Below are 20,353 nucleotides of genomic sequence, written 5' to 3' on the forward strand. Positions count from 1 at the left end.
GGGTTATAGTAGAGGATTAAACAGATATTTCATATGGATAGATAGACGGATGGATATTGGAGAGTGATATTTGAGTGGATTCTGACAGTAAGTTATAGTGACAGGAAAGATGGGTTTTGAAAAACTAGATGGGAAGGAGATAGGAGAATTGGAGATGAGAAAGCAGAAAAACATGGATAAAAGGGAGACACAGGGTATAAATTACCTGGGAGAATCACCGTTACATAGCTAGGATGACAGAAGGTGTTCCTTCAGCTTGATTTTGAAGCCTGTGCTTTTCAAATCATTTGAAAGTAGATGGAAGAGGATTCCACAGGTTGGCTACACAGCTGGAGTATAGTGATAGTCCAAGAGTTTGTCTTAGGCTCACAGGCATCTTACTGGGATGATAGTATTGTATCAGTCTCTTTAGGGCTGGATATTTGTCAGAGTTGTGAATTAGGATGCATGTAAGTAGGAGCTGACTGTGGTGGAGATGGGATGGTAGTTCCATCCAGTTAAAGATTTTTGTGCCAGACACTACGAGTTAGACAAAATCGTAGATGTTGACTGAGGCAAGAGGTGTTACAGATTGGAATTCAGTGCAGTCAAGGTTTAGGTCTCCTAAATGATTGTTTCTTGGGATATACTGGTGGATACCCGGGATATGTCTTCAGACAATTATATAAATGCTTTTGGATAGGTTGAGGTTTAGTAGGGACATAAGCATTTCAGTATTCTGCAATACTGGAATTAGGTGCTGAAAAAGTGTAAACTGGAGATTAGTAGAATGTAGAATAGCAATTCCTCCAGCTTTTTTTGTTTTCCAATCAGCATGAAGGATGCTGTAACCAGGTGGAAGGATTTCATTATCTTTAATATCAGGTTTAAGCCAGGTTTCGGTGATTGCCACTATGTCAGAGTTGTGGAGAGATATGAACATGTGAAGGTCTGTTACTTTGATGCTTACACTTTTAAGATTTACTTATTAGTTTAGGTCACTGTTACTTGGGTTGTTGGAGTGTGGGCATGGTAAATTTACTGTGATAGCTATAGGCGAGGGGCCAAGGTTTGCGTGTTTTTTCCACAGAGTTGTAGTGTTGATGGGGAGGGGCTATGCTGGGTATAGCTTAGTTTTATATTTAGTATCTATAAGTAGTTTATGGCAGAGATTAATTAGTGGTAAGTATTTGTGTTTAAATAAGTGGATGTTAGATAAATTATACAAATTAGGAGCTATTGGGAGGTTGTAACATGCCATGTTGTTATGGAGGTTGTAGACATAGCCTTTTCATAAGTAATTACATTCAATTTATATTTAGTAGCAAGTTAGATGAACTAAAACAAGGATGGGCAAGAGCAGTATTGGTTGAATTAACATAGTGAGCTGTAGTTTTTGAGATGGTGGAGGAAGAGTTTAGATGAGTTTTGTGTTTAGATGAAAAGTAGTGTAATGTGGTTGTACTTTAGTATGGGATGTGTAAGAGTCAGTGAGTTTAATTGGATAAGGGATTGCTAGTGAGGGTAGTGGGAGTCTGTTGAGGTAAAGGAGCATGAGAATTGGAAGATAGGTGGAAATAAGGGAGACGGTAATGTTGCTGATGGGAGGAGTTGTACTGAGTATAAAATTAGATGTAGTGGGGGTGGGCGGGATAGGGGGAAGGGTAGTGGAGCAAATGGAGTGGGTTCAACCCCAGTGGAGATTGTACAATCTATGGAGCCAACAAGCATACTGACAGTGTATACTATATTTGCCTCTGCTAAGTAGGCTGGCAAAGGTGAGTGACAGTTGCAGTACTGGTTGGACAGGACTTTAACTTTGAAATACTTTTGCTCAGTTTTTCCAAAAACCAATAACAACCAGCAAGCCAAACCAACCACAGGCCCTCAAAATACATGTTTATTTGATCAAGTAAAATCACGGTTGAGCGCTTTCGTCTTTTTACACAGACATCATCAGAACCATGAATGAAACTCTCTCACTTCCTTTTAAAGTTTTCTGACTTCTTTCTAAAATGATTGAAACAACACACCCCCAGAAACAACCAATCAAAATGTAATTTCATTACATCATTGATTTACTGGTGACGTGCCCGCCTTCAAGATTTATTTTAAACTTAAAGTGAAAAAAAAGCTGGAAAAAACTAGCAGTAAATTAGCAAAAAAATATTAGTTTGGCATTGAGAAAATAAACTGAACTAAAATAAAATAAAATACAATAACCTCACATAAAACCAATAGCAGTAATCACAATATACTGGCTCATTTTCTCAGTTCACTAATAATTGAAATGCTATCTTGAGAACAGATGAACTGGCTGCATCCAGTCTAAGTTGCTAAAACATTTCTCGGTGTAAAAGTTTGTTTTGCCAGCCCCCAACATAAGGTGCCACCTGAATCTGTTCAAGTACTAAAAAAACTAATTTGTTGAACCCTGGGCATATAGTGGAATGTCGTGAAAGTGCACTCTTTTTGTCTTGTCGCTGTATGGTGTAAGTATGTTGGAATATTCATTTATTCAAGGCATTTTTGTTCTTGCCTATGTAAAAAGAGGAAAATGAAGTACATGTGGCCAGATAGACTACACTTTCTGTTGCACAGTTGTATTACAGGGCAGACAGTAGGGAACTATCGAACACAAGGAAACGTGGACGTTGTCATCAATGTCCACACATAGACACCTGTTATCAAAGACTTTTGTGGAACAAAATTGTTAGTATAATGTTCAAGGTCCTTCGGACCTTCACTATAATAGTCTCCTTCATATTACATTTATATTTATGTTTATTATCTCTTTTTAATTTCTCCAAGTCTTTTGGGTTTCTAATACCATGATGGGAATGGACCCCATTCCTAAGTCAAAGTACAATTAAAGTTCATGAAATTAGTATTGTTTCAATCTTTGATGTTAGCCAAAAGTACTCTTCTGAGCACCTGCAATGTGCCCATTAATGACTCCTGCAATTTGTACAGAGTTACATGGATTAGTAACATATCTAAATACGATTGTAGATTCTTTTTTATAAGACCCGTTGCTCCTACTACCATTGGAATTGTCTGGGTACCTTTCTTCCACATTGCTCTTGTTTCTGCCTGCAGATCCTGATATTTTATAAATTTGTGTCTCTCTCTCTGTACACAAGACACTGTAGTCATTGGGTGTGGTGATTTCCATGATCAATGCTACTCTTGTCTTCTTTTCTTGAACCACTATATCTGGTTTTCTAGCATCTATCTTTTGAACTGTTGGTAATGGGTGGTCCCATGTGATGGAAACTTCATAATTTTCTATGATGCTTTGTGGCTCATGTTTCCAGTGTTTTTCAGCCACTTTAATACCATAATGTTTGCACAATCCCCAGTGCAACAATCTTACCACATTATTATGCCTTTCATTATACACTCCTTCTGCCATTAGTATGTCACAACCTGCAACAAGGTGTGCAACTGCTTCCAATTCAGTTTTACAAAACCTACATTTGTCTGCTTCTCCTACATGTTCAATGGACTTTGTAAAACAAAGTGTACTTAGCCCACTATCTTAGGCTGCCAATATTAACCTTTCATCTCTTGGTTTGAATTTGCCTCTCCTTAACCATTCCTGCATTCATTCCTGATCAACATGAGGTTCTTCCAGAAGTTTCTTTATGCTTGCAACTATATTCATGCTTTTTCCACAGTTCTTGCCTTGTCATCTGGTTCTTCACCTTATATTCTTTCTTTTGTTTTTTTGGCACATTCAGTTGCTGCCTGATTTTTATTCACTTCTGGTTTGATTTCCATTCCTGTTTGATGCCAATATGCTTGTGCTAAATTAAGTAGAGAAGTCATCATAGATTTATTCTCCTCATGTTTCAAAACGTTCACTACATGTGGGTCTTGTGAGGTCAGCAGATATGTGCAGAGCCCCACAATTGCAGATCTATACATATAATCAATTTCAAGGAGGCCCATCCTTCCTTCAGAACGGGGAACATATAATCTTGGTATGCACTGATTTTTATAAATCATTTGGTGAACATGAAGCATTCTTCTTGTTTTCCTGTCTAATCTATCCAACATGTTTTGGGTCTAGTCAATCATTCCAAAAGTGTAAGTTAGGACAGAAAGAGCAAATTGTTTTATAGCTTGAATTTTGTTCCTAGATGTCAGTGCTGTTTTCAGGATTAAAGTCTTCTGAAATATTCCTTACTAAGTTTTATTCGTATTTGTTCACGTTTTATTGTTGATCCTTCATCAATTCCCAAATATTTATACACCCCCTCTTGCTCAAGTTCTTTTATATCACATTCTTGTCCCAAACTGATGTTTTCCTGAAGTTGCAGTTTTCCTTTAAAGGTTGCTCTTGCACATTTATCAAGATCAAATGACATTCATATATCATCTGAAAAAATGTTGACAGCTTGCAGTTGTGCTTTCAATTTCTCGTCTGATGAGCTATACAGTTTTAAATCATTGACAAAGAGAAGATGAGGTTTTTACACTTTGTTGTTTTCTAGGAGCCAAATTATAGCCATGGCCTAAGCTGTTAAGTAGACAACTTAATGGGTTAAGGGGAAGGCAGAATAGCAGTGGTGAGAGAGTCACCCTGGAATATCTCCCTTCGAATTTTATCCCTGGGATAATAATTTGTCTTCTATCATGGCTTAATTGCAAAGTGGTCTGCCACTGTTTCATGGTCACTGTAATGTAGTCGATCAGTGTAGGGTGTATCTTATACAGTTTTAAGCACTCTTTTTATCCATGAATATGGGATACTATCAAATGTTTTTTTGTAGTCAATTCATGCCATACTTAGATTCTTCCTCTTTTTACAGTTCTCCACTATGACTTTATTTAACAAATGATCCTTGTTCCATACGACTTTCTTTTATTGCCGTAGAAGAAGAAGAATTCTACTGCCATAATTGAGTTTTCTCCCAAATGACTATAAACTCTGTCAGCATCAGTTCCTGTATAAAGTTTATACCTCGTCGGAAGGCAAGTTATTGGTCTATAATTTTTAGGGTAGCTTGCAGGCTCAATCTTAAGTAGTAGCATTGTTTTTCCTGTTGTTAACCAGGTTGGTGTCTCTTTGGGGTGTGCATATAAATAGTTCTTACTCATGGCTAAATCTTTGTGCAAAGATGTTAATACTTTCAGCCAAAAATTAGGTACTGCATCTGGGCCTGGGGTTTTCCAATTAGAGGCTTTTCTTAACTTTGTTTCAATCTCTCTGGCTGTTACTTCATCCAATTTCATATTCTGTATCTTATTCTTTCTTTAACTTCTTCTATCCATTTAGCATCTTTGTTATGTTCCACAGGATTTTTATAAATACGTCTCCAAAATGTATATATTTCTTCTTTTTTTGGCAGTCTTTCAATACATTTTACCTTATTTCCCAATTCTCTATAACATTTTTTGGCTCATCAATAAATTGCTAATTTTGTACCTTTATATTTATTTTCGTATCTTCTAAGTCTTTCCACCTGTGCTGAAATTTTTAGTTTATTTACAATAGTACATGATAGAGCCTGGTCTGTTCTAATACTGCACAATGCTTTTATAACATATATTTTTCTTAGTATTTTTGTCGATCTATTCCCTCGTCTATAATCTTCTAACAGTGCCACGTCATCTTAACTGCTTTATAGTTTTCTCTGTTCGATATTTCCATTATGGTATTCGATTTCTCCCCTTCCTTTCCCTCACTACCCTGTGTTCTTGTGTTAGAACTTTTTCAGTTATTAATTTAGCTGCACAGTAATATATCGTGTTTACTTCTGTTATATCATATGGGTCTTTATGAACAGTCCTAATTACTGTATTCGTTTTATCAGTCTTCTGACTTTTGGGGTTTTATTAATCTTCTGCAATCTATTTCTTTCATTGATCTTGACATAGCTGTCTATGTCTATTAAATCAAGCAGCCCTTCTCTTAGCTCATTTTCTTCCTAACTGTTTTCCAATTCCTGTGGGCATTCTATCTTCCTGTGGTACATTCTCTTCAACTTCATCCCATGCCATCCGATGCTGTATCATATGGGAACTCACTGGCCTATCACACCTCAATATTGACTGCATCAGAGTTTCCACAGTTTCCTGTTCCTTCCCTTGCTGTCTAGCTTCAAGTGAATGCGTAAACTGGTTTTCCAAGTGAATGCGTAAACTGGTTTTCTGTGGAAGGCTCCAAATTATCTTCATATGGCACCTGACCAATTGCTTCCTGTTCCATTTATGTCCCCTTAATTTGGATATCCATTACTCTTTCCTGCTGTGGTGCTTTCTGAATTAGATCTTCTACACTGAATCCTTCACTTTGCAGGTACTCGATGACCTCCAATATATATTTTTATATATATATATATATATATATATATATATATATATATATATATATATATATATATATATATATCCAATATAATCATCAAGCTGCTTCTTAAGGTTACCCAGAGTCAGATTCAATAGCCACAGTGCAAGTTCATTCCACATCTCAGCACACAATGAGTGATATATCTGTGTTCATCATACTGATCACTGCTGCAGTAGCCTTTGCTATATGGGTTATATCCTTCACACAATATAATGGCCAACTAGCTTTCAAAGCTTCAGGGCACCTTCTACACGACCAAAGTGTCAGTCAACTTGAGTTGAGCTGACTAAAAATACAGGTTTGGTGCCAAGCCCTTCAGAGCTTTCCTGCTGTTGAAGACAGAGCTCCTCTGCACGCTTTCAAGGCTTGGCAGTCAGCTAGTGTTGTTCCTTTGTTGGGCAGATAAGAATCTTTAACATTAAAAAAAAATTGTTTTATTTTTTTATTGTACTGTCCTGTTTATAAAAGGTACTTTTAAGCTAGGAATTTATGTTTTAATGTACTGTGACAAGACTTCACTGAACTTTTAAATGGGAGCGTTCTATTTTTCCTGTCAGCTTAAAAGTTATTTAAGGTAATTGCAAACAATTTTTCTGTGGAGCTATTGTGTTTATTTTACTTTTGGGGCCAGCAAAGTGCTTTTTACTTTGTTTTTGTGTAAAAAAGTGACTTTTAAAGACTTTTAATTTTTCCAGTTTTTGCTACTGCTTTTCTTCAGGAAAGATGCATCATTTTCTTCCTGAAAATTATAAGTATTAGCATCCTCGGCTGGTGCTATGAACCAGCACCCCCCCCCCCGAGAGCAAAAAAAAAAAAAAAGAACTTTACTGTAATAAGGTGTAATTGATTGGTTTACTACAATTAAATATATGCACCATACGCCAACAAAAACAAAAAAAAATACAAAAAAAAGGATGTTCCTTCTACTGGCACACCAACTAGGTGGCCAGATGCATGACATATTCCCTCTTCCTCCAGCCCCAGACATTCAAGTCCTGTTTCATTTCCCTGCCCCCCAACCCTCCTTTAACATAGTTTATTTAAAAAAACAAATTCTTCAGTTACTGCAGTTTAGACCCTGCCTGCATGGAGCACTATGGTGCTCATGTTAGTCCCTGCACGGACCTCTACAGGATTCAGGTTTTAACTATAAAAAAGATTTTTTTTTTACTTTTAAAATGTACCAAATGTTGCTACAGTTTAGACAACACATGGAGTGCTACAGTGCTCAGGTTTGACCACAAATGCAATACCGGCTTTTATAGGCTGAAATTAACAGGCTGATATTAACAAGCTGATATTAAAAAGCAATCAGGATTGGCAGATCATGCCCCTAACACTTTGCACCCAAGGCTGTCACCCCTCTTATCTCACCCTAGCTACACTACTGCTGATCATGAAACAAACTACTAGTCCCATGGTTGGTCCTTCTTCCAGCTCCAAAAGGAAAAAGTTAAGCAAACACAGCCTTTGCCACAGCAAACTAGCAATTTGCCTCAGCTGCAGGTGGGTGGCTCTGCTGTGGCCATTTGTTGTACCTTAGCCCACTCATCTTTGATCCCGGATCCATCTGGGGTAGCACCTACAGTGACTATGGCCATGGGTTAGTCATGTTCTCTGAGGCTGTTGGGGGCCCCTCAGTGGTCAAGGAAGAGCCACTCTCGGTGGTCGTGGATGAGGGAATAGGGAAAGCTTCATTGTTTTTTTCAGAATGTTGTGCCTATCTCTAGTGAAGCTGCTCCTGCCATTAATACTGTTGGCCCCATTTTCCCTGTCAAAATGAAACAGAAAACTAAACATGTATCTACTCCTCAAATTTTCTTAGACAGCAGTAGTTTACTTGGTCTGGCTCAGGGTTTAATTCAGACTATTGATTACCCTATAAATCTGAATATGCCTTGTTCTATTGGAAGAATAAGCTTAACCCACTCTTGCTGTCTTCCCCTTCCAGATAAAATTTATTAATTGTTATCCACAATTTCTCCTATGGTGGATAAAATATGCCTGACCTGTATATAATACTAAAGGGACTAAAAACATTTTAACTGCTTGTATCTTACTATCAATATCCATATATCAGAGATTCCATTTTCTCAGTTGATTTAGTCTCTTCCCACATATCCTTAGCTGCCACAACAGAATAATTTTAATCCATACTCCTACATACTTCGTTATCCTGTCCCCATAATTATGGATATTGCTGAACCAATTTGTGTGTAGGTACATAATTTACCGCTATTGTCTTTGTTTTAGCTTCATTAATTTTGTATTCCAAAACATTTGAAACTGTTTCAGTATGTTCCACAACACTGCAATGTCCCTTACTGGTTTTGTCAGGTATAAAAAAATATCATCTGTAAACAGCTTTTCTTGATTATCATACAAATTATATCCTTGAATTTCTGAGCCTTCATTTTCTTTGTCAATGGTTCTAAATACAATGCAAACAACAAAGGGGAGAGAGGACACCCATGCCTGGTTTCTTTGCTCAAGTAGAAATTATCAGAGAGGACCCAGCCCACTTCAGTTTCCGCCTCTGATCCCTCATATATCCTCCTAATCAACCTTATAATTTTATCAGGGAATGCAAATGCTTCAATTGTTCTGCTCATAAAGTCCCAGCTTACTCTGTCAAATGCTTTCTCTGCATCAAGCCCCAATTACCAACAGTAGTATTTTGTTACATTCTGCTTCCCTTTGGATCATTGGTGTTCCATTAATGTTATCAAATGCTTGCCTCCCCTCAACAAAAACACATTGATCCATATCTATCAATTTTGACATCATGTTTGCCATTGTTTATCCCATTATCGACATAAACACTTTATAATCATGGTTTAGTATTAAAATGGGCCTGTATGCAGATGTATCTGATGGATCTTTACCCTCTTTAGGTATTACAGTTACCACAGTTTTCTTCCAGGATGTTGGGACTTCTCATCTTCTTAAAATACTGTTAAAACTTTCCAGATCTTTATTAGTCTTTTTTCTTCCTGGCTTCCAAACTTCCATAGGAATGCCATCTATTCTTGGGGACTTTCATGTAGATTGGTTATACTGTACATCACCATTTTTACCTCATCTCCTCCTGTCCTGTTAGAAGATGAGCCTCCTCTACCTCTGACCTTGGCATATTTAATTCTTCCATACAGACTTTCATAGAATTTCCAAAATATTTCTAATACTTCTACAGGATCCCTTATCTTCCTTGTTATAGGCTTCCTAAGCTTGGGGATAGCCCTTTCTACTTTCTGTTGCCTGAGTCATTGTGCTAAACATTTTTGTGCTCTAGAGTTATCAAACAATGGTTGCTTAACATTAATCTTTCTAAACTCATGCATATTATCGAGGTAATCTCTTATTTTCTGTTTAGCATTCTGCAGTTGCTCCTTTTCTTGTTCTGAGAGAGTCCTTCTATTTTGCAATACTTTAACATTTGTCAGTCCCTCTAAATTTTATTGTTACTTTCTAATCATATCTCCCTTTCTTTTATTTCCACCGTATTTTTAAATTCCACTTTAATTTTATCCCACACTCTAGCTACTGTATATGTTCAGAAGAAATTGCTGTCTTCTCTAATAGCTCCTGAATAATTTCTACTACCCAATCCTTAAATTCCTTTCTTTTCAACAGATAGGTGAGAAAGTGCCAGTGTCTCATTTTTATTTCATTACCCTCTGTTTTTATTTTAATTATTATTGCCTCATGATCTAAAATAGTTATTAGGTGCATATCAAGACCTTCAATTAAATCACATGCTCCTATGAAATGCACATTTTGTCTAGCCTAGCCAAGTTATTATATCTTGGGAAATAATATGTAAATTCACTCCGAACTCCTAGTACTGAATTCACATCTTCCATGCCAAATATTTTCATAAGTTTCTTTAAAAATCTACCCTCCTTTGTTATATTTTTCCTTGAGGGCCCACCAGACACATCTTCGCTGTTGTAAATCAAATTCAGTCCCTCCTTTAAGTAATATTCCTTGTTTAAAGCTGATTATTTCTCCCAGAATTTTCTTAAGCTCCATTTTTGCAGCTTTCTGGGGAATATAAATACATGCAAGTGTAATACCCCTCTCTTGCCAGTAGCCCCTTAGTACTACAAATCTACCATTATTGTCTTTTTTTATCCTCTTCTATCACTATCAGAGCTCAGTATTTCTCTTTTCCTTTGCCCCAGGAATTACACTGAAAACCCATCCTGAAAACCTATCTTTATCAAATTCACATATTCAGTTTTTTCCATGTGTGTCTCCTGTAGCATAGCTATTTGCACTGTACAAATTTTAATATAGTTCACTACTATTTCTTTTTTCATTTATCTGTGAGACCATTAACAATTTAAGACATTTCAGAAAGCATTATATTCTTGAAAAATTATTATTCCCACCTTTTATGTATAACAGCTTTTTGTTAAATGTCTAGTTCCAGCTTTTGTGTTACATGCATGTACTGTTTGGCAGGTTAAATTTTATATGGTTGTTTCTTGTCATGTCTATTCTATTTGAGCCTATGTCACATCTTACAGAACTTTTTGTTTTATTGAAAACCCTCAAATAAAAATTAAAACACAACCCCATACCCCTCTAAAACTTATAAACTTAACACACAAAATGATGTACATCTTTAAATATTGTAGTTTTACCCTCCTAATAGGAACAAATGTTCCAAACTGACAGCCACATACACACACACACACACACACACACACACACACACACACACACACACACACACACACACTTGAGATAACCTAAAATAAAGGTTATCCATGTTAAGACACATGGTACAGCCTACTGTTCTATTAAGTGCTGTCTGGTTTTGTCTTATCTTTATAACTTTTTCAGCTGGGAAAGCACTTGAATGCTTTCAGAAAACATTTTCTCCAAGATGTTTCTGTTTAACAGATTGTCTGCTAGAGACATGAGAACCAGACACAAAACTGTTTACTAGAAAATAGCCATATAATATTCAATATTATTTTTCATGTACTTGTTTTATTTTAAAACTTGTTACTATATTAAGCTAATGTCCTTAACTCAGCCATTCCACTATGAACGAATTGTTCTCTTGTCATGCTGTTTTAACCAGACTTTTTTTTACATCGCAGTGCCTACACTTTTTAAAACTAAACAAGGAGAAAGAGAGAAAAAGGGGAATTGAAAAAAGAAGAAACTATTTACATTAGTATCCCCATTACACTTAAATATAACTGAAAAAAACTTTATAACATGCAAATAAAATCATGAACTGCTTAAATAGTACTATTAAGAAAAATAAATTGTTTTACATGCAGTTAACTTTCACCTTCCTCTTCCCCTTTCTGAGTATTTTTCCAAACATTGATGACATGAAGTAGGGAATATGCTTTAGAGTCACCAACAAGTTTAACAAAGTCCAAAAAAGTCCAGTATTTCTAGATTTTCTTGTTCTGTCACATTTCACAAATATAATTATTGCTTTGTAATCCTAGACTGTCAATTTCCAAGTTACTGATTTTATTCTCCAAACATTAATGACATGAAGTAGGGCATATTCTTTATAGTCCCCTACAAGTTTAACAAAATCCAAGAAAGCCAAATATTTCTAAATTGTCTTGTTCTATTCATGTTCATCTTCATCTTCCAAACACTGTCTCTGCTTCATTTCCAATGTGCTCTCAATTTTTCTAGTCTTGTAGTCTTCTTCTACTCAACTCTTGTGCTTTTTTCCCTTCTCTCAAGCATTTTCCATTGAAATATGGGAAAAGGTTTCACTGACACACTCTCTCTGTGATCTTTATTACCAAAAGAACAAGAAACAGAATCTCCTTCTGTTTCACGGCTCACTTTTTGTTGGACAAACTTTTGCATTTCTTCCTTAGCATGTATTTCATCAAAAATGATTTTATTCCTCCATGGAAAAATATTTTAAAGATAGCTGGGTACAGTTGTTTGAATCTCATGCCAGCTTCTTGACACTCACTGAATAATGAAATAAATTTAATTCTCTTCTGCCTGGTGTACAATGAGTAGTCATTCTCCACAAACACTCTGCTGTCTTCCACTTTAGTACTTTGCCCTGCTGCCATAGTGTTGTCAGAATCAAATCTTTCTCCTGGTAAGATTGCATCTTTAGTATTAAATGTCTAGGTTGTTTTCCCATAGCCAGGTATGGAGCATACACACAATGTGCCCTTTCAATTAGCAATTCCTGTTGTTGAATACCAGCCCAGTTGCTTATCTGCACTTTCATATAATTAATACAGTCTGTTCTTTCTAGCTTCTTGGGTACAGCAGAAAATTTCAGATTGTCCCTATGTGCTCTGTCTAATTCTATTATTTTTGAAACATCTCTTCTTGTGCAGTCTCAAATTCAGCCAGCCTTTTTCATGTTGACCTCTGAGTTTTGCAATTTTATCACCTTATCGGAACATCTGTTTAAAGCTTCTTCCATTTTTTTCCTTTTATTGTTTGAGTTGATATAATTCATCAGTGTTTCATTTATTTTAGTTAGATCTTTGTGCAGTTGCCTTATACTTTTATCTAGGTTACTAGAAGTCATGTCTGGAGCTTGCACTGCTATCTGCTGAACAGCTGCAGTACTTTTCCCAGTCAGTGTTTTTTAACACCTTTTGTAGCTGATTTCCCTTCATGTCCTCTATATTTCTATTTTCCTGGCATCTAAGGAGTGCAGTTACTTACCAGTTACTGAAATTTAGTCAGAAATCTAGTCTACTGGCTTTTTCTGTTAAGTTTCTGTTTTCAGACAGTGATAGCTACTATTAAGCTGTGACTCAATGTGCAATCATCTTAGAAGTCCCCACTCACCCGTTTAAATGACTTCTATGGCACAGCTACATCACTGGACCTCAGTTTATCTATACTAGTGATTAATCTAGACTTAGTGAAAGACTGACAGCCTGTCACATGTATGTATAACGGCATGGCTAAAAGTGAAGTAAATAGATACATAGTAATGTGGATCCAAATTTGGTTAGCCAAAAGGCAATTGAAAGCAACTATTTTTTGACATTTCCCACCTTGGGTACTAACTACAAGTGTTGTGCCTCAGGGGATTTGTGCTTGGTCAAGTACGTTTAATTTTGTGCTTTCATAATTTCCAAGGTCAAACAGAGAGCATGTCTCTAAGCAAACTGCCTACTGAAAATAGGCAGTCCCAATTTCATCTCTGAAAGTTTTTGACATTCTCAATATGTGAAACTTATGTTTAGGTCAATAAACTAAGACTGAAATTTAGTATTAATAAATATATAATCATGCATCTTAGGCCTGCTAAAATATCAGGAACATATGCTCATCACGAGAGGGTGAATTGCTTCACATCTTTTGGGTCATGTAAGGACAGCTACTTTGGAAGTTTTCATCATGACCCATGACATCCTTATGAACTAAGAGAGTAGGGGTCTGATTTTCCCTTTAGAAATAACAAAATGGGATTCTTCCAAGGGGACCTGGGCCTGGACATTCAAGGATGGAACATCTAGAACCTTGGTCACAGGTATGACAACCTGTAACATTGCAAAGTCACAGTCCTGTGGATACATAGATGCTCAGTTCTGGGTCTGCGAAAGCACCTCAGTGGAACCAAAACCCTCGGATTGAGCAATCACTGCCTTTGGGGGGTGCATGCACAACCTCCAACTAAGCAGCACATTGCTTATACAGCATGGAGCTCAACAGGCTCATAACACTGATTTATTGCAGCATGCATCGGCTGCCTTCCTGGATGGGTGAGCCAATATAGGCCACTCACTCCTATCTTTCCCTTGTCACCCTTCCATCATTTGTGACTTCTAATCAAACACACATTGTCAGGGCGGTATCCCTCAAACACACACACTTTGGATAATTTTTGGTTTAAATTACTGAGAGGGATGGCACTCATGGACATCACAATTCTGTCTTAGAGAAAAGGCACTGTTGGCTGTGGTAATTGTTATGCGAAATCTGCCTGAATCTGATGCACCTGCCCTTTTTTGTCCTAGCAATAAGGCTGACTTCCCACTACCTTAATCCTAAAAACAGCAGCAGCATTGACTAAAAACAAAAATAAGAGAATTTTCCCCAAGAAAGCAATGACATTTGGCTCCAGAAGCAGACCAAACCACACCAAGAAGATGATAATTTTTGTGGATTACACAAACATGAACAGCATGTATCGAACTGTAGCCAGAAAATTCTAAGACACCACAGGTGAATGCCAGCTTTATACTGGGAGTGCCTTGACATCCCAAGGGTACACAGCATCTGGTGCTACAGGGAAGGATTCTGAATTCTGGAATGGAGGTCAGTAAGACAAAAAAGCTCTTCTGCATGCACTAAGACTGTAGCAAGTAGACTGCTACAGTTATCATACCACGCACAAAGTGCTTTGGCCATGATTAATTTCTGAATATCATTACTGCCCTATCTGCATTTACTAATCTCACTTTTGTAACATCTTGTATGGTGACCTAATGAATATATTTGGAACAAGATTTGCCTAAACTGATGAATGTATGAGACTGAAGTAATCACAGTCAATAATAAACTGACCTTTCAAGAACTCTTACTGGTGAGAATTAAAACTTTAAAAATGGTAGGCTTATTATTTAGAATAATGGCCAGTAGACATGCAGTTTGCATTAAACTTGTATAAGCTTGATGTAAATTCACAAATAAAAATAACATACATAGGACTGATTACCCTGGCATGTTAAAGAAGGCTGAAACTGTACAGAATAACAGACCGAGTGAGAATGAAAAAAATGTGCCTAGTCTATAAGGTGTTTAGACATCTTTGGTGACAGGCTGTAATAAGTCTAGGTATCGCTATTAACCAGATTTACTACTGATGGGTCATAGCATTCCTACATTTACTACCTAGTTAACACCGAAGAATTAATGTAAAAGTGAAATAAAAACAGTCTAGTTAAGGTTTTATGATCAGTATATATAGCACTTGTGGTGCTGCGGTAGCGTTGTCGCCTCACAGTAAGACGCTGTCCGGTTCGATTCTCAGCTAGAGCGTCTTCTGCGTGGAGACATGCGTGAATGGGCAAACCTTCTTGAAGGATGTGCATCAGGGCTGGTAACTCGGCATGTAAAACTCAACTACCAATCATTAGCGGACCGGAGTTCCGCTGTGGCGACCCCTAACCAGGAAAAGCCGAAAGACACAAACATATACAGCACTTGCCTGCATTAGAAGAAGGGAATAAAGTGAAAATAAAGCAGAACGTACGTCTCAATTGTCTAAAATTTTGCAGAAAATACCAAATTTATAGCTTAATTAGCAGGCTACCACAAAATATCCAGTGGAACCTTTAAATTACAATTTTAAATTTTTTCCTATCTAGCTGCAGCCTTATTTTTTTTAATCCATTTGAGAGGCAGGCTCTAGTCAATCATTCAGTCAGCCAGTCAGTCAGTCAATCAATCAGTAGGCAACTATTAACCCAAAATGCTTTCACATCCACTGAAAAATGGATGTCATGCAATCACCTAGCTCTCAATCCAAATAAGCCTAAACTGATCCTATTCACTCCCAAAAAAACAACCTCTCTAAATAGAACTGAATTCTCTATCCACTCCCAAAATAATACCACCATTGAAGTAGTCTCTAGTGCTAAACTGCTAGGAGTCATTATTGATGAAACCCTAACATTTGATCTCCGCATACTCAATAACATCAAAAAAACACATCAGAAACTGGGCACTCTTTATAGACATAGTTATTGCCTCAACAACACTGCTAAAAAGACTCTAGCCTCAGCCTTTCTACTTCCACCCCTGCTATATGGTGCCCCCTTACTCACAAACATGCACTCATCTCTTAAAACAAAGCTCAACTCATGTTACAATAAGGTCTCCAGATTTGCAACCAATGCTAGATCCTCATCACATCACTGTTCCTCGCTGCAACAACTAAACTGGCTAAAGCTACCACTCTATCTCAACTACCTACACTTAACTACTGCACATAAAATGATATATAAACCCACAGCATGTCCTTCTCTCTCTCTCCTCCTTACTATCATTGTACCAACCAAATAGACCTCTTAGATCAGAAAATAAAACTCTGCTTAAAGTAAACAAACCCCACCTCCCAGCCAGTGAAATGCTCTATTCCTTCACTGTTTCCAAACTTTGGAATACCCTCCCAACCACAATAACCTCCATCACCTACCCTCCACTCTTTAAAAAAATCTCTTAGACAACACTTCTCCTCCTGCTGGTTATGCCCATGCCAAACATAACCCTCACTTTCTTCCTCTACTGTGCCACTCCCACTTTACCCCTCCTCTTCCCATTCAACTGGTCAATATGTAGGTACTCTGCATGTTCTAATATCGCAGTTAAATCAATGGCTAAGATTGTTTACTGCACTGCCTTCTAGCTATCTGTGTAACTGTAACTATATGTCTGTATTTTTATGTATTTGCCTTCTAGCTATGTAACTGTAACTAGCTTTCTATCTTTTATTGTAATCTTCAGCATGTTTAATATCATATGGAGCTTTTCTCCCTGGGCGGCTACTGAAAATGGGCTCACCTAGGCCCAGTGGACCTTCCCAGTAAACAAATGCAATAAATAAATAAAATCAACAGCAGCAAGACAGCCACACAAAAGAGACTACTAAAGAAAGAGAAAGAAAACACATAAGAGAGTGGGAACTGGAAGTGGGCGAGAACGTAGCATTCATAGTTTGTATTCACAGAGGAAACTCATGCATTTGGATACTGTTACCTGGGACAAATGCCTCAGCAAAATCTGCTACATCTCATCTATAAAGACTTGTACTCATTCATATCTTACAAAAGAAAATGGGGAACCATGCACTGCTGCATTTTTTTAAACACCTCTAGTGAATAATCACTTATGACACAGGCAGATTTACATTAACAAACCTTTGTACTAGGCTAATGGCTCTGGAGCTTTTACAGGCCTATCCCACAGGATTACCCTGGCATCGTGCCAACTGACATTAGTTCTCAGTGCCTCTGTCAAGTAGAGCCACTGGAGTGATCCTAGGAGTGAATTTTCTATTTACATTCCCCCTTATCAAGATTTGTCTTGAAGAGGGACAGTTAGGTGCTCTGCTTGACATGTATGGGATGTCTATTCCATAGCATGGGCAGTCTCTGGGTTATGAACCTGTCCCTCCAGCACATTCTGTTGATTGTGGTAATGAGGTTGAGGTCTCTGGACAATGTGGTGCGGAGCGTTTGGGATTTCTTTAGATGTAGCATTTCTAACAGAGCTGGGTCAGACATGGCTTTGTAAGTCAAGCAGAGACTGCCTCTAAGTAGGCGATATGAGACACAGAATAGTTGGGAGTTTTTTGAGTGTGTCCATATAGGACAACTGTTTAAGGTCTAGGATCATCTTTGTGAGGTACTTTTGCGGCCTCTCCAGATGTTGCACGTGTCTAGTGAGGTACATGCCAAATGAAGCACTGTACTCAATGATTGCCCTAATGAGGGAAGAGTAGAGGGAGGCAATGATCTCTTTCTTCCTGGATGCAAAACCCTTAGTAATGAGATGTGCCACACAGAAGGACCTTCTGACCACAGTGGCAATGCGGTGGCCAAAAGAGAGGTTGCTGTCAACCTGTGTTCCCAGATCTCCTATAACGCTTTCTGTGTTCAGTGGACTACCATCAATGTGATAATTCATGGGAACTGAATTTCTCCCAAAGGGGATGACGACACATTTTTTTGGCATTGAGCTTAAGGCTATGGTTCTGACACCAGTCGTTGGTCTCAGTGAGGTCTTCCTGCAGGATGTCAACATCACTTGGGGAGTTAATAATAGCTCCCACCTTGCAATAATCTGCGAACTTTGTCAGCCAGAGTCCCTTCATGTTGGTCTGGACTTTAGAGAAGTAGATACCAAACAGGAGAGGACCCAGGACTGAACCCTGTGGGACTCCACTCATGACTGGTTGGCAGTTTCACTTGGAGTCAGCTACTTCCACACTGTGGGTTATATCTGTGAGCCAGTTTGCAACCCACCTAGTGATATAGGGGTTGATGCCTAACTTAATGAGTTTTTCTATGATTCCTGAGTGGGGAATTGTATCAAAGGCCTTGGCCAGATCAAGGTAGGCTGTATGGACCACCTTGTCTTCATCCACAGCTCTAGTGACTGACTCAAAGAAGTCAAACAGGTTGAGCAGGCATGATCTACCCTTCACAAAACCAACTGTGTGGGATCCAGAGTTTGCAGATCCCCTAGATCCTTGTTTCTTAGGTCCATGATGATGTGTTCAATAGCTTTGCATATCAGACTCATCAGGGTAATGGGGAGATTGTTCCCAGGGTCTGTAGTCTCTCCTCCTTTGTGGAGAGGGATGACTGTAGCAGTGCACCATTCAAAGGGACAAAGCTTGAGGTGAGGCCGTGATTGAACAGGGCACACAGGTGTGGTGCCAGTTCACTCTGTAGTTCATGCAGAACACAGCCAGGGATATTGTTAGGTCCCATAGAAGCTATATTCTTGGCCTTGGACAGTGCTGTTTTAACCTGTGCAGCAGTAATACTGGGTGCCTGGCAATCTACTGTTATTGTGATTGGTCCTTTGGGGGGTAAAGTTGGCACTGAATCTGTCAGCCAGTATATTACCAATATCTGTTGGCTCTGTAGAGGAGGTACCATTGTGCAGTAGCTCAGAGCAAATCTGGGTATTGCTATGGAGATTTTTTACATAACTATAGAAGACCTTTTGGTTGTCTTAACTATCTGCTGCAATTCTGTTTTCATAGCTAGCTTTAGAGGATTTAATGAGGGATCTCGACTTTTTGTTGAGGCTGATAAGGGAGTTTTTCCAGTCTTGGGACTTCACTTTATTTCGCATCAGTTTCTTCCTTCTGTTGTGGAGTTTGTTTATGGCAGACCACCAGAATGGCTTCCTTTTTATTTTTGGAGGAGAGTGTCTTGCTTCTATTGGCTATGGTGAGATCCATGCATTTGTGTACGTGTTTGCACAGTGCATTAGTGTATGATTTGGTGGTCATGCAACTATTCACCATTTGCATGGGTACTGTGAAGTTAGCCACCTCTGTTTTTAGGAGCCCAAAGTTAGCTTTGAAGAAGTTTTTCATGGTGGTTACCTTTGCAGGGATGGGGGTGGGTGGGTAGGAGGTATGTGGATTTCCAAGGTGATTAGTTTGTGGTCAGCTCTAACAAGGGAGGAGTTCACTACTGGTGTAGAGCAACAATTGCCCATATTAGTAATGACCAGATCAAGAATGTTGCTACGTCTAGTGAGGATAAGAAAATGCTGGTCCAGGGCATTGTAATTAATGAATTCCAGCAAATGTTGGGCAAATGTACTGGTACATGAGTAGTTTTCCCAGTTAATGGAGGGGTAGTTGAAGTAACCCAGTATGAGAGTGTTAGGTTGGACCCTAATATTCTCCAGGGTGCTTAGGAATGTGGAGTCCGAGTCTTGGGACATGGTTGGGGACCTATAACAGGCTATGATCCTAATTGTTGTCTTACCTAATTTTAGCTGCACCTGAAGTATCTCTGATGTGTTATGTTGGGCCACCAGTCTGGAGGTGTATGCATCCTTTATGAATATGGAAACACCACCACCTTTGGAGCTTCAGTCCAAGTTCTGGGGCCAAAAGGTGTGGAATGAGATATAGCCTGGTAGTGCAGGGGTGCTTTCTGCTGCTTTAAACCAGGTCTCTGTCACAGCACAAATGTTGATGTTCTCCATTTTAAGGAGTGCTTCAAGTGAGTGCATTTTGAGATTTAGACTTCTAGCACTGAGTAACATGACCCTCAGATTGCATTTGTTTGCAGCTGTTAAGGTGGTAATGTGGTCTTTGGAACACAGCCTAAAAAAGGAAGTATAGTGGTGGCCAGAGCCTAGGCCAGTATCTGGAAGCCCAGGGGTGACAGATGCAGGCCATCTCTGGCAAAACATCGAGGTCTGTCAATCATGTCCTCCCAGGCAAACAGATACTGGATCCCCTTGGAATGACACCAGAAATTTAGCCAATTGTTGAAATCAATCATT

The sequence above is a fragment of the Protopterus annectens genome, chromosome 6.part0 (assembly GCF_019279795.1).
Source record: "Protopterus annectens isolate FY-2018-M chromosome 6.part0, PAN1.0, whole genome shotgun sequence".
NCBI classification, from domain to species: domain Eukaryota; kingdom Metazoa; phylum Chordata; order Ceratodontiformes; family Protopteridae; genus Protopterus; species Protopterus annectens.